The sequence below is a fragment of the Podarcis gaigeae genome, assembly GCF_964106915.1.
Source record: "Podarcis gaigeae genome assembly, chromosome: 16".
NCBI lineage: Eukaryota > Metazoa > Chordata > Lepidosauria > Squamata > Lacertidae > Podarcis > Podarcis gaigeae.
This window is the reverse complement of record NC_139693.1, coordinates 42,067,600-42,082,939: the sequence shown is the minus strand read 5'-3', so window position 1 is coordinate 42,082,939 and position 15,340 is coordinate 42,067,600. Positions and strand designations below refer to the sequence as shown.

Here is a 15,340-nt window from a genome sequence, read left to right as displayed (position 1 = left end):
TTGCCATCTCATTTTTTACCACATCCAACTTACTCAGGTTCATGGTTCTTACATTCCAGGTTCCTATGCAATATTTTTCTTTACAGCATTGGACTTTCCTTTCGCTTCCAGGCATATCCACAACTGAGTGTCCTTTCGGCTTTGGCCCAGCCGCTTCATCAGCTCTGGTTCTACTTGTACTTGTCCTCCGCTCTTCTCCACTCAGGGAAAAGGGCAGAGGAAAGCACAACTGAGGATGGATCAGAGAATTGCCATCACTGTCCTCCAGTTGAGCAAAAATTGGCTCTTCCAGCTCTCTGAAATGGCCACTGCCTAATCTGGCATCCATAAGAAATCAGAGTGGAAGGCTTTGGACTTTCTGGCTATTTACCTCCTCAGCCTGGGTATTTGGAAACCCTGTAATTTGGCGGGAAGCAAACACATTTATTTCCCTTGAATTTTCCTTGATGTGTTACTTTAAACCATGGGTCAGCAAACTAAGGCCCACACCACATGGATCGGCGTGGATCTGATTCTGATCGTTCAGGCTGAGCCCCCTCCCTCACACACACCCCGGCAACACCTCCTCCCTCCCTCCCTGCTCCTGGCTTCTCCCCGCCCTGGCTTTGATTGGTGCCAGCAGCATTGCTTCCCTCTCATTGGGGCCAGCAGCTTTCTTTCCTCCTCCCTCCCTCCTCCAACGCTGCTGCTGCACTCCCTTGCTCGTGAGCGCTGTCCCGCAAATAAAGTTCGGCGCATGCAGGCAGCTCCGAGCCGGTCCCTGAGGCAGAAGGCTCATCTCGCCAGGGAGCCGTGCCTGGCCTGGGAGCCCTGGCGGCGGTGTGAGGCCAGAGGAGGCAGCGACGACCCAAGCTCTCCCATGTGCCTCTTGCCCACTCGGCCGCCGGCTTCCCCGATGCCTGCTCCCCGTGCGCCCAGGGCGCCGTTGGTTGCAACTGGTCTAGCTTGACGAGGTACAAAGGAGCCCCAGGAGCAGCGAGGCTGTTGTGGACTGAGCCCCGAGGTTTTCTCTCACTTCACACTCCTTTCTTCCCACCGCCTCGCTAAGCGGCCTCTTCCCGCCCTCCCCCCTTTGCTTCCTGGCAGTTTCAACTGAAAAGCTGCTTCGCTCGCTTCCCTTTCTTTCCCCAGTTTCCTTTCCTTCGTCTTCCTTGTGCAAAGGCAGTTTCTCACTCAACTATTCCCTCGACAGTCATTTGGCTTCGAGCGCCACATTTTGGGCAGGTGAGACTTTAAAGGGCTTTGGTCTGGGCCACCTGTGCATGTTGTTCATCCTTAAATGTCTCTTAGCTCCACGGGCAATTATGGGCACTGTAGTCCCCCCCTCAAAAAAATATAGTCCAGCCCCCCACAAGGTCTGAGGGACAGTGGACCAGCCCCCTCCTGAAAAAGTTTGTCGACCCCTACCCTAGGCCAACCCCAACTTCTCTTACCACCAAAGGAACACAAGCGAATAGAAAAGAGAACCTGCACAAGCGTCGCTAACACAAAACCCCACACATACATTAAGTCAGGGGTTGGTGGTGGGTGGGGGAGTAGGGGGGTTAAAATTAGATTTGGGTTAAAGAGTGGGGATAGATTGTAGAAAGTATCTTATATGTAGTCATGTAGGTGTTTGTTTGGGGTATCTTGGGCCATCTGGCGTTTAGCTGGTTGGTCCTAGGTCTCAGCTGGTGTGGATGGCCTTGTTCAGATACAAACTTTCCTCTATGTCATTTGCGATAGGGGGTGTTCAGTGAGACAGTGTTAAGCGTCTTTGTGACGCCAGTGTTGGGTATAGGCTTCATAAGTAATGTTGCCAAGGTTATTAGCAACATCATTGGTATGTTGGGGTGAGGATGTGGGTGTCAGATTTTAGCCTGTTTGTGGGTTGTTTTATTGAGGTTGGAGGAGTTATTTTACTTAGTATGGAGTAGGGGGATGCTGAAAGTGTGGGTTATGGGTTGTTGGGTGATGGGGAATGTGATTTGAAATTGTCTGGACTGGTGCTGGGATGGGGATCTCTGTGGAGGTGTGGGGCTGGGGGGGATATTGGTGGTGTTAGCTATATTTATGGCCTAGCAGGAGAGAAAGGGGGGGGTGTTCACCAGTCCATCAGTTTGAGGTCTTTTCCGGTTGCTTTGTTCAGTTGTGGTTGTTGTTACCGGGTTGTCCATCCATGATGTGTTGGATTGGTGGATCCAGTTGAGGACATAAGGACATCAAGGCACAAATCTGGTGTCTTGTGGTATGTGTTCGGTGTGACTATTCTGTGTGCGGTGCTTGACTGTGCTGCTTTGCATTGTCAGGTAGCTTCTGTGATTTCTTTTTCCTCTTTACTGTTGTCCAGTCGCTTGTTGTTGTTTCTTCATGGTCATGGCTGTCATTTGGTGGGTCTGTCGGTTGCCATTCCGGTGGAGGGTCGAGTTCGAGGTTCTTCAGTAGTTGCAGGGCTTCAGGTATGTTGGTAGCCATGTGTTGTGTTGTGTTGGTTGTTAAAATGAGGCAGAAGGGGAAGCCCCATCGGTACTTGATCCCTGCTTGTTGGAGACGCTGGATGCATGGACATAGGATGTTCCTCCAATTTAGGGGGTCCTGAGATAGATCCTGTAAGGCCAATATGGGGTTGTCTCCGTATCGAAGGCTGATTGAGTTTTGGAGGTTGTTCCATACCTCTTCTTTCTTTTTGTAGCGAGTGAAGCACACGGTGATGTCTCTTGGGGGGGGGGTGCTGGGTTTCGGCATGGGTTTTAGGGATCTATGAGCCCTCTCCAGGTTGTCTACCTTGAGTGTCAGGTTTGGGATTGTATTTTTCAGCCAGCGTACAATTAGGTCTGCTAGGCTTTTCTCCTCCACTTTTTCAGGAAAGTTGTGGAAACGAATGTTGCAGCATCTACTTCGATCTTCAAGGTCTGCTTGTTTGATTTTCCTTTCTGTTTTTTTCTGTTTCTATTCTTTCCAGGTGGCTTTCCAGTTCAGCCAATTTATTATTCACACATGTGTTTTCTTCTCGGTACTGCTCTATTATTTTTTCTTGTATTTGGTTCTGGTTCTTTAGAGTTTCCACTTTGGAGGTCAGGTCATTGTACACTTTCAGTAGTTCTGTTGTATCGTTTTCATTTTATTATTGAATTCAGGTCACAGGTCACAGGCTCACCCTATTCATATCTTAACTGTGCCCTTGAGACAGGATTTGTGAGCAAAGAGAAAATGGAGAGGCTCCCCATTTCCTTCGACCTTGCAGAGAAATATTTGAGGTCAATTTGGAACAGACAAATGGTTTCAGGACTTTTTCTGTGGGTTTCAGACATGTGGTCTATACATTTATGTATGTGTCTGCTTGGTACATTTATGAACATTTACTTTATATATATAAGACCTTAAAATTCTTATAACAGTGTGTATGTATGTGTTCTCTTTAAAGAGAATAAGAAAGGGGGGAAAGGAGAGGGGGGAGGAGAGAAGGAGGGGATGAAGAAAGAGAGAAGGGGGGAAAGGGGGGAGGAAGGGAAAGGTATCAATAGCAATAGGAATGATATGGAGAAAAGTTTTGTTTTAAAGGTGGGTGGTGATAGTAGTGGGATGGTGGGGGAGGGAGGAAGGATTGCCCTGACTGATCCAAGCTTTACCAACTGAAATTCATCCTGCACACGGGGAGTTTATCATTGTAGTCTTGTCACGTAGAAGCTAAAGGGATATATATGTTTAAAAGTAATGTAGCTAAATATATTCTATTCCAGAAGCTAAAGGTCCAATCTAGAGGGCTGCTCCAAAAGACCATTTAAGCAGTAAAATGCCCTGGCTGTCCCCAACTCCATTTGTTTCCAAAGATCCCACCAAAATATTAAATTTCTTGCATCAAAGCACATGCTGAGATTTTTGATAGAGGCAGAGAAAAAAACAAGCCAGGAGCTCAGAACGAAAAGTCAGCTGAGCGGAAACACAGAGAACAGGGAGTTCTTGGATCTGCTAAGGCTGCTTTATGCAAGAGAAACTTCTGACACCCACAACATCACTCCTGTGCAGGAAACTGTGGGCCCCCTGGGCCCCTGCACAAGTCATCCATACATGATGAGATACATTTAATTGCAAGATTCCCTGACCCCAAACACACCCTCTCAACCGCTTGTGATCGGAGGAACTGGCTCTGTTACAGGTGCCACATAATACTTGTTCCACATTGGTAAGAAATTAAACTATTAGTGTATAGAACCATGGATTCCTTAGGATACTGCTGCTGCCGCTTTGCCGTGAGTTTGTGGGGAGGACCGCTCCCCCTGGAAGCCCACTCCACCAGGCCCGGGGGGGGGGGCCACACTCACCACGCCACAACTTTAAGGACACTGGTGCTGCTGCAGCAAATGTTAACAATGTTTTTATGGATTTTAAAGTGTTTTAAAAGTGTTTTTACTTTTTACTTTGTTGTACAACCATAAACGGTGGTTTTTATTCATGTTTTTTTTTTGTTTTATTTTGGGGTGGGGTGGGGTGGTTGTTGAGTGGGGTGGGGATTGGTTTTGTTTTGGTATAATTATTTTTTGTTTGTTTTGCTTTTATATTTTGTAAATGGAGGCTAGTATGAGGCTTGGGATTCCTACCGTGGGGGGGCGAGGGAGGGATGGCGGTGGGGGCAGATGTCATAGGCGAAGGGGATCGAGATACGGATATGCTCGTACCCCTTCCAATCTGCGCCCCTTCCCAAGAGACGAGGGTAGGGTGAGCAAGGATTACTCACCACCTTCACTGGTGTTGTGCAATGTCAGGTCTATAGGCAACAAAACTGCCACCCTGTGAGATTTCTTCACCTCGCAGGGGGTCAACCTGGCTTGTGTGACGGAGACCTGGGTGAGCGAAGGGGAAACTGTTACCTTACAAGAGATGGCGCCCCCCAGGTTTCTCTGTCCTCCACCAGTCATGGACTGTGGGCCGGGGGGGGAGGGGTGGCATTATTAATCCGGGAAGATTGTCCTTTCAGGGCTCTACCATCGCCATCGATCCCCAGCATTGAATGTGTTGGCCTAGTGTGGGGCTCCGAGGAGAGCTTGGCTGTCTGGCTGGTGTACCGGCCACCTAGCGCACCAGCAGCCACCCTGTCAGGCCTATTGGAGGCGGTGGCCAGCTGGGCCTTGGAGTTCCCTAACCTATTGGTATTGGGGGACTTCAACATCCATGCTGATTCCACTCCCTCCTCACAGGCTCTGGACCTGGTGTCTTCCATGGCGACACTAGGGCTCTCCCAGTTTGTTTCATGCCCCACACATCAAGCAGGCCACACGCTGGATTTGATCTTTGGCGTCGGAATAGATGTGATCATGTCTCCTTCGATGAAGGTACCATGGTCTGATCACTACGCTCTGAAAGCCAGGTTTGATGTTCCACCCCCACCCTGCTTAGGTGGTGAGCCGATTTGGGCTAGCTCGCAGAGGCTGATGGACCCTGATAGATTCCGTCAAGCCTTGCGGGACCTTTCTCCCCCTGGCGACTCATTGACTAAGCTTGTTGAGGGCTGGAATACCCAGCTCCTGGCAGCCATCGATGAGATCACACCTAAGCACCTTCTGCGACACCGCAGAAACCGGGCTCCCTGGTTTACCGAGGAGCTCCGGAAAATGAAGTGGGACCTCAGACGGCTAGAGCAAGTATGCCGGGGTGCCCGTGACGGAGCTTCAAGAACATCTTATAGGGTTTTTATGAAAACCTACGAGATGGCAGTGAAGGCCGCTAAGAGGTCCTACTTCTTGGCCTCCATTGCATCTGCTAGCTCTCGCCCGGCGCAATTATTTCGTATAATCAGTATGCCAATGACACCCAACTCTATCTGTTGATGGATAGCCATCCTGACTCGGCCCCAGACACACTGATCAGATGTTTGGAAGCTGTGGCTGGATGGTTACGTGGGAGCCGGTTGAAGTTAAATCCTTCGAAGACAGAGGTCCTCTGGCTGGGACGCGACGATATGGGATTGAGGGGGCAACTCCCATCTCTTGCGAGGGTGCAATTAGTGCCAGCACCATCCGTTAAGAGTTTGGGTGTATTCTTCAACACCTCCCTCTCCATGGAGGCGCTGATTGCAGCTATAACAAAGGTGGCATTTTTCCATCTCCGCCAAGCTAAGCAGTTGGCTCCTTACCTCTCTCGCCCTGACCTAGCCATTGTGATCCATGCGACGGTCACCTGCAGACTGGATTATTGTAACTCGCTCTACGTGGGGCTGCCCTGGAGACTGACCCAGAAACTCCAGCGGGTGCAGAATACCGCGGCAAGACTCCTTACGACATCCTCGCTGCGAGATCACATTCATCCGGTGCTATACCAGCTGCACTGGCTCCCGGTGGAGTACAGGATCAGGTTTAAGGTGCTGGTTTTAACCTTCAAAGCCCTATATGGCCTAGGACCCTCATACCTATGGGACCGCCTCTCCTAGTATGCCCAACAGAAGAACTTACGGTCTTCAAATAAAAACATCTTGAAGGTCCCAGGCCACAAAGAGGTTAGGCTGGCCTCAACTAGAGCCAGGGCTTTTTCGGCTGTGGCTCCAACCTGGTGGAACGCTCTGTCACAAGAGACTAGGGCCCTGCGGGACTTGACATCTTTCCCCAGGGCCTGCAAGACAGAGCTGTTCCACCAGGCCTTTGGTCAGGGTGCAGCCTGACTCCCTCCTTTGGCAATCTTTACAGAACTTTAGTTTATGGTTGCCATCAATTTTGATTTTAATTAATTTTTATAATGTTTTTAGAATGCTGCACTATTTTAGTGTTGTTAGCCACCCTGAGCCCGCCTTCGGCTGGGGAGGGCGGGATATAAATAAATTTTATTATTATTATTATACCAGTTTCTGGACTTCATAAACAAGAATAATAAAATAATAGAATAGTAGAGTTGGAAGGGACCCAAGGGTCACCTGGTCCAACCCCTTCAATGCAGGAATCTCAGCTAAAACATCCATGACAGAGGAACATCCAGCATGTGCTTGAAAAACCATTGGTTTAGGTCCTCTTTTCCAGGCTGAACATACCCAGCTCCCTCAACCCTTCCTCATAAGACTTGGTTGCCCTCCTCTGCACACCTTCCAGCTTGTAAACATCCTTAATTTTTTCAAATGTTTAACATAGTTGTTTTTCATTGTTTGTATCAATAATATTATTTTATTCCTTTTTGTAAACTCTTTTGTGGTTGTCAGGGAACTGCCATCGGAGCCCGAGGGAGAGGGAGGGCTCCAGAGGGGTTCAGGAGAGCGTCCTGGGATGGAGAGAAGCAGCCCATCGGCTGGGGAAGGAATTCAGCGTAGCACCAGTGGAGAAGGGGGGCAGATGGGGGAACTTGAACTTCTTCCAGCAAAGAAGCTCTTTGACGCCTAGTCGCCGCCTACTCTCCCTGTGTGGAAGCCTTCTGCGCAGGGAGGGTGTGGGTAGCGGAGGACCCACTGGTCTCCTGAGATACCGAGACCGCCTTCCCAGGCGGCGGAGCCAATGGAAATTGATGGCGCGCGCGAGAGAGAGGTTTCAAACTCCAGTGAAGGTCATAAAAAGGAGGGAAAGGAGGGGGAAACTACAAAGAAGTGTTTCCTCTGTCAACGACCAGGACATTTTGCTAAGGTCTGCCCTCAACGAAAAGCCTGGCAAGGGATGGTGGGGGCTGCTGGCTGCGAGGAGAAGGGGGAGGAAGGGCAGGCGCAGGGAAACGACAACACCTGGCTGCCAACCAGTGGGGGCAGCAGCCAGGCCAGCAACCAATAGAAGTGCCCCAGCCTGACCCTCCCAGGGCAGCTATAGCCATAGAAGTGGTGCTAGAACTCCCGAATGGGCACCCCGTCTAAGTTAAGGGACTGCTGGATTCGGGCAGCTCATGTAATTTCTTCAGCAGAGACTTTGCTCTGGAGCACCAACTCCACCTGCTGCCTCTAGATTTTCCCTTGCAAGTGACCACCATTGATGGCAGGGAACTTTGGGGGGGGGGAGTGACACACCAGCCCCCGCCAATGCAAATGAGGGTTTCCAGGCACACGGAGACCATTGTCTTTCACGTGGCCACACTGGCAGGACCCCCAATAATACTGGGGATGAGCTGGCTGGCACTGCATGATCCAGTAGTGTCATGGCATCAGCGGTCAGCCACCTTTGGGTCAGCTTACTGCTTAGGACACTGTCTGGGAGGGGAGAACCCAAGAATGACGGTGGCCAGGGTGGCTGGGCTGGCAGTGGAACAAAAAGGGGAGGTGCCACCACAATATGCTGACCTGAAGGAAGTCTTCAGCGAAAAGGAGGCAGATAGACTACCCCACCCCCACAGGCCCTTTGACTGCCAAATCAACTCACTCCCAGGGGCTCAGTTGCCGGAGGGTAAGCTGTATGCCATGTCCGACCGGGAGATGCAGGAGTTGCGGCAATTTATTGACAAGAACCTGAAGAGGGGGTTCATAAGGGAATCAAAGGTGGTGGGGGGCAGCCCGGTGTTCTTTGTGGACAAAAAAGAACCCGTGACCTTCCCAATGCCCAGAATTGACGACATTTTAACATGGGTGAGGCAAGGGAAAATTTTTACCAAACTGGACCTCAGGGGAGCATACAATTTGATTAGGATAAGGGAGGGGGACGAATGGAAAACTACCATGTTCACCCCCCTGGGGGCTTTTGAGTACTTAGTCATGCCATTTGGATTACAATCGGGCTCTGCATGCTTTCAAGCATTCATGCACCACGTGTTGGGGCCCCTGCTGTACAAGAATTGTGTAGCCTTATTGGATGACGTCTTAATCTATTCGGACAATGAGAAGCAACACGTCAGAGACGTCAGGGAAGTGCTACAGAGACTGCAGAAGCACCAGTTGTGGGTCAAGCTGGAAAAATGCCAATTTCACGCCAGAGAGGTCGAGTTTCTGGGGTACAAGTTGTCAGACAAGGGCCTAGCTATGGACCCAAGCAAGGTGAAGGCAGTGCTGGAATGGAAAGCCCCCAAAACCCGGAAGGATGTGCAGAGGTTCTTAGGGTTCAGCAACTTCTACAGGAAGTTCATAAAGAACTTCGCTCACTTGATAGCGCCCATCACAGATTGTCTCAGTAGCAAAAAGAAGTTTGTGTGGACAGAAAGTGCCCAGCAATCCTTTGAAAGACTGAAGAAGGTGTTTGCTTCGGAAGAGCAGCTCCTGCACGTTGATCTGGAGAAGCCCATGAGACTGGAGACGGACGTGTCCGACAGAGCCGTTGGAGCGGTCCTTTTGCAACCAGGGGCCAAGCAGGGCTGGAGGCCATGTGCCTTTTTCTAAAGGAAGCTGAGCAAGTCAGAGCAAAACTATACAGTGTATGAGCGCGAACTGCTTGCAATCTATGCAGCTTTTCACCAATGGAGACATCTGTTGATAGGGGTTTGTACTAACCACAAGAACTTGGAATGCTGGCGGACCGCGCGAGTGCTCAACCAGAGACAAATTCGATGGGCTCAGGAGTTCTCCAAGTTTTCCTTCGAGATCTGATACGCGCCGGGAGAGGAAAACATAAGAGCAGATGCTCTCTCCCGGAAACCGGAGTACATGGAAGGAGAGGGACCGCCGGAGATCCGACATGTGTTTCCCGAGGACCAATGGGTGTGTGTGGGAGCGTTGGTTGGGAAACGAGAACTGGCCGGGCTTACTAGAGACGACGCGTTCGCTCAAGCGAAAATCAGGGAACTCCGGGACGGAAGGGAAGACCATGGAGGGTTTGAGGGAAAAGAAGGGCTACTGTACTATAAGGGAGCGCTGTATGTACCAGGGGAGACCTTGAGGGGGAAGGTACTCAAACAACTCCACGACAACCCAACAGCTGGGCACTTTGGACAGCACAAGACCATGCTGCTCGTTACCAGGCAGTTCTGGTGACCAAAGGTGAGGGAAGACGTACGGGAATATGTACGGGGGTGCGACCGATGCCAGAGGGCAAAGGGGGAGAGAACCCTTACCTACACCGGGAAGGCCCTGGGAGGTGTAGTCCATTGATTTTATGACAGATTTGCCCAGGTCAAGGGGGAAGACAGCAGTCATGGTAATAGTCGATCTACTAACAAAAATGTGCCATTTCAGAGCTTGCTCACATGCGGTGATGGCAGAGGAGGCAGCCAGGTTGTTTGTGGATCACATTTTCAGGCTGCATGTGGCTCCCTCGAGGTAATTTCGGATCGCGGGAAACAATTTACTTCCAGGTTCTGGAGGAAGCTCATGAGCTTGCTACAGGTCGAGGTGGGCTTCTCGACGGCGAGACACCCCGAAACCAACAGACAAGCAGAAAGAGCGAACAGTATACTCCAGCAATACCTACACTGCTACATCAGCGAGAGACAGAACGATTGGGTAGAGAAACTAGTGCTGGCTGAATTTGCATACAATAACACTGAACATGTGTCCACGGGAATGAGCCCGTTCATGGCCAATTATGGGTGTCACCCCAGGGCCTTCCCGGGGAGGGGGGAGGAAGAATGAAGTGTACCTGCGGCAGAGCAGTTTGTAGAAGAAATGGAGGCCTTGCACCAGCAACTCAAGATGTACTTGGAGCGGGCCAAGGAAGTTTACAAGAGGCAGGTGGACAAGCACCATTGGGAGGGGGAGGCCATACGGGTGGGAGACCGGGTGTGGTTGTCAACCCAAGGGTTACCCCTAAAGGGAGGGTGCAAGTAGTTGCAGCAGAGGCGGCTGGGGCCTTTTGAGGTAACACAGCAGGTGAACCCCGTGGCATTCAAGCTCAAGTTGCCTGACAGCATGAAGATACATCCGGTGTTCCATAGGTCCCTACTCTCACCGTACAGGGAGGGGCGGGAATTTCCAGGGCGGGAGGGAGGCGTCTCCACCCACGGGTAGAGGAGAGGGAACACCACAACCAAGCCACGGAAGTACTCGATTCAAGGTGGCGAGGTCGCCAGGTGGAGTACTTGGTAGCTTGGGAGGGAGAACCCAGGTCAGAAAACACGTGGGTCCCCGCTGAATCAATCAATGACTGCTATCTGGTGGGAGAATTCCACCGTTTATTCCCGGATAAACCAAAACCACTAGCGAGATTCTGGGAGGAAGAATTTGGAACCACAGACGACGAAGGGGACTTTGTGGGTTTTCTGGCCTCCAGAGAGGAGGGAGGGGAGGTGTCAGAAGGAGAAGAATCAGACTGGGAGGTCCATCCCGCGGGAAGAGATCAGAGCGGGTGGGAAGCTGGTTTTGAATCCTCAGAGGATGGTGACAGCTCCTTCAGGGGATTCCCCGCATCGTCGGCCGAGGAAAGAGACGAGGTTGAATTGGAAAATCGCTCTGGGGGTGGAGGGGGTCTTGGGGAGGAGGTGGATGTCAGGGAACTGCCATCGGAGCCAGAGGGAGAGGGAGGGCTCCAGAGGGGTTCAGGAGAGCGTCCCGGGAAGGAGAGAAGCAGCCCATCTGCTGGGGAAGGAATTCAGCGTAGCACCAGTGGAGAAGGGGGGGCAGATGGGGGAATCAGCGAGGTGGCTCCATGACTCCTCGCCAGAGACCAGCGGGGAGAGCACGGGTCCTCCGCTGCCCACACCCTCCATGCGCAGAAGGCTTTCGCGCAGGGAGAGTAGGCGGCGACTAGGCATCAAAGAGCTTCTTTGCTGGAAGAAGTTCAAGAAACGCCCACTGACGGATTCTGCCAGCGACTGAGACAGCCACGGGTGAGAGGCTGTCCAGACAGAAAGGGTTCACTCAGGTAACCTAGCCAGGTGTGGTGTCGATTTACGCATGAGCAACCCCTAGAACCATTACAGTGGTGTATAAATAATTTATACAGTGGTGTATAAATTTTATGAAATAAATAAGTATGTGAGGAGCTGATGTAATACAGCACAGGGCTTGGGCGAAGGAGGGATGTGTCTGAATCTTGCATAGCCATGGGGCTCCCTGGGCATCTTCAGATCACTCACTGAAATGGCCCCTGCCTACCTCACAGGGCTAAAGTTGAAGGGGTTCTGGGCTGCCTAGATGACAAGACTGCTTTGCTGATGTGGCCCAAGGGAAAGTAGAGCAATGTGTTGGGCACCAGCTTGGCTGCAGGAGTTGCGAGAAGGTGTACAAGGCGCCATCCAACTGTCTCAGGGACACCACTCCGGCTCTGTGTAGGGTTTGTTCCTAAGCCTTTTCTTCCCCCAAAGATATCCCACAAGGCAGCAGAGGTTTAGAATCAGTTTCCCTTCTGCTTGATGGGCTCCTGCCAAGTGCGGGAGTTCCCCTCTCTCTTCTGGAAGCTCACCGATAAGAATTAATGAACATTTGGTAGATTTATAGTCTTTTTATTACAGCATCATGTTGCGAACACAGATTGGCATCTCTCTGCAAGGATAGACGTTGCTCACTCTGACTCCTCCCCCCCTTCCAAGCAAGAAGCGCACCAACAGGATGTCCCTCCTCCCCTGCATATCTTTTGTTCTCTGACACGCTCATACCTCCGAGTTTGGGGGAGGGAGGGGTTTCACCCAGCTGCTCCCTCCCTTCTGGCTGCTCAGCAACTATCTCAAAGCTGGGTAGCTCTGTGTCTGCCGGTCTCTCTGCTTCTGGAAACGCTGAAAGCAAGGGGGGGTGAATAGCTCCCCTTCTCTTCTGTTAGAAGCTGATCTCCCTCCCTTTCCCAATCCTCATCTTCAGAGTACAATGGACACTTGGGTTGTGAACATGATCCATGCGGGATGCCTGTTCACAACCCGCAGTGTTTGCAACCCGCAGCGGCGCATCTGCGCACATGCGGGTTGCAATTTGGTGCTTCTGCGCATGCACAAAGCTTGATTTAGCACTTCTGCGCATGCATGACCGCCGAATCCCGGAAGTAACCCGTTCCGGTACTTCCAGGGTTCGGCGGGTCCATAACCCAAAAAAAACACAACCTGAAGTGTCTGTAAACCGAGGTATGACTGTATTCTCTGACAGCTCCCTTCCCACGTGGATGAGCCCCACCTGCCCCTCACTTCTCTTAAAAGCATGGACAGAAACCTCCTTCTAGACCAGGGGTAGGCAACCTAAGGCCCGGGGGCTGGATGTGGCCCAATCATCTTCTCTATCCAGCCCATGGACGGTCCAGGAATCAGTGTGTTTTTACATGAGTAGAATATGTCCTTTTGTTTAAAATGCATCTCTGGGTTATTTGTGGGGCTTGCCTGGTGTTTTTACGTGAGTAGAATGTGTGCTTTTATTTAAAATGCATCTCTGGGTTATTTGTGGGGCTTGCCTGGTGTTTTTACATGAGTAGAATGTGTGCTTTTATTTAAAATGCATCTCTGAGTTATTTGTGGGGCATAGGAATTCATTCATTTCTCCCCACCACATAGTCCAGCCCACCACATGGTGTGAGGGATGGTGGACCGGCTCATTCAGGGGCGCCGACTTATAAAAAATATTGGGGGGGCCCATACTGGGGTCCTGCCCCGGGAAGTTTTATAAGATCCGCTCCCGGCCCGTTGCTGCTGCTGCCGCCCGCCTCATGGCCCCCTCGCCAGCTGAGGGAGGGAGAGAGACCGAGAAGGAGAGAGATGCGTGGTGGGCAAGGCAAGTGCCCGCCGCGCCGCGCCTCCCACCGCCCCTCGTGCCGGCCGCCCCCTCCCTTCCCCCCGCTCGCGCGCTCGCTCGCCCTCCTCACCCCAGCTCTTGGCCGTTCGCCCCAGGAACTCGCCGCTGTTGGGGTTGTAGATGAACCTCCGCCACTCGGCCATAGACTGGCTGAAGGGCTTCTCCTCCTCCTTGGCCATAGCGAGAGAGAGAGAGAGAGAGAGAGAGAGAGAGAGAGAGAGAGAGGCTGGAAAGAGAGAGGGAGCTCGGCGGTTTGCGGGCGGCGGTTTTTCCCCTGCCGAAACAACAGCGGCTCCTCAGAACCGCTAAGTAACTCTCCCTCAGGCGCCCGGCGGGAGAGCAGAAGAGAGGAAAAGGAAAGAGGGGCTGGGCCAGTCGCACGCACCGAGCAAAACTACTCGCGCCGCCTCTTTTACTACCGTAATAATTATTTGTTTTAACTCATTACTGAATGTATTTTAAAAGGTAACTATCATCAAACAAGGAAAATAAAAAATACCAACATAATTTTGTGATTTTACAAAGCATAATATAACTACCGTATTTTTCGCTCTATAACACGCACCTGACCATAACACGCACATCGTTTTTAGAGGAGGAAAACAAGGGAAAAAAACATTCTGAATGAAACAGTGGATGTATCATTTTTGTGCTTCATGCTGTGGCCACAGACATGTGATCTGAGGGTGAATTTGGGGTGACCCAATGCAAAGATCCTGAGGATCCATGTGGATCCATGTTTTGTAACCACGTTTTTGCACCATTGCAGCCCCAGGGAACAGTGGGTGCGTGATTTTGGGGGGGCAGGCTGTAGCCATGGACATGCTATGTGCTCTGATGGTGAATTTGGGCTGACCCAATGCAAAGATCCTGAGGATCCATGTGGATCCATGCTTTTTAACCACATTTTTGCACCATTGCAGCCCCAGGCAACAGTGGGTGCGTGATTTTTGGGGGGCAGGCTGTAGCCATGGACATGCTATGTGATCTGATGGTGAATTTGGGCTGACCCAATGCAAAGATCCTGAGGATCCATGTGGATCCATGCTTTTTAACCACATTTTAAGTGGGGAGGGAAGGAAAAACACAGAAGGGACACGGAGCAGGAGAGGGGTGTGCAGAGAAGCAGCTGGCTAAGAATGCAGGAGAGGGGTATAACAGGAGGAGGGAGGAAAGGAAGGCAAAAGTTTTCCCTCACCTACCCACCCAAGTCAGCCAGCTCGCGCGCTCTCTCTCGCTGTCTCTCTCTCCCTCCTGCACGGAGCACAGAGACACACTCTGCTTTCCCTCTGCCTGGAGGGGAGGGGCTTTCCCTGCTCTTTGTTCCGTTTGAGCAAACACAGCAAGGAAACAGAGCAGGGTGGGCAGTAAGACCCTGAGGCAGAATACCGGAAAAATACGGTAATAATTTTCTTAAATTATTCGGGGGGCGGAGCCCCCCAAACGAATTTTTGAGGGGGCTCGGGCCCCCTCAGGCCCCATGGAGTCGGCGCCTATGGGCTCATTGATGAAAAAGGTTGCTGACCCCTGTTCTAGACTGTTGGACCCACTTTTGTCCTGTCCGCTCCATCCAACAGAGCCTATCTTCATTTGCAGGGGAAGTCCCTCAATCACTGAGCAGAGGTATAGCTGGCGGGGGGGGGGACACCGCGAAGAGTGGCATTTGCCAAGGGGCTGCAGTGTGCCCGAGCCACACTTTTCTCCTGGGACTCTTGAAATGGCAGTGTGGGGCTTGCATCTCTCCACCGCCTTCCCCTCAGCCGCCCTACTGCTGAAGGGGAGGCAGCAAGTGGACTCCATGGAGGCTCTGCGCAGCAGGCCCTGCCCTGGCTCGCT

General features: G+C 51.6%; 1 protein-coding gene across 1 annotated transcript in view; it reads left to right on the top strand.

Moving 5' to 3' along the window:
* Positions 1–15,340, top strand: part of SEZ6L (seizure related 6 homolog like) — a 156,880-nt gene that overhangs the window by 51,219 nt on the left and 90,321 nt on the right.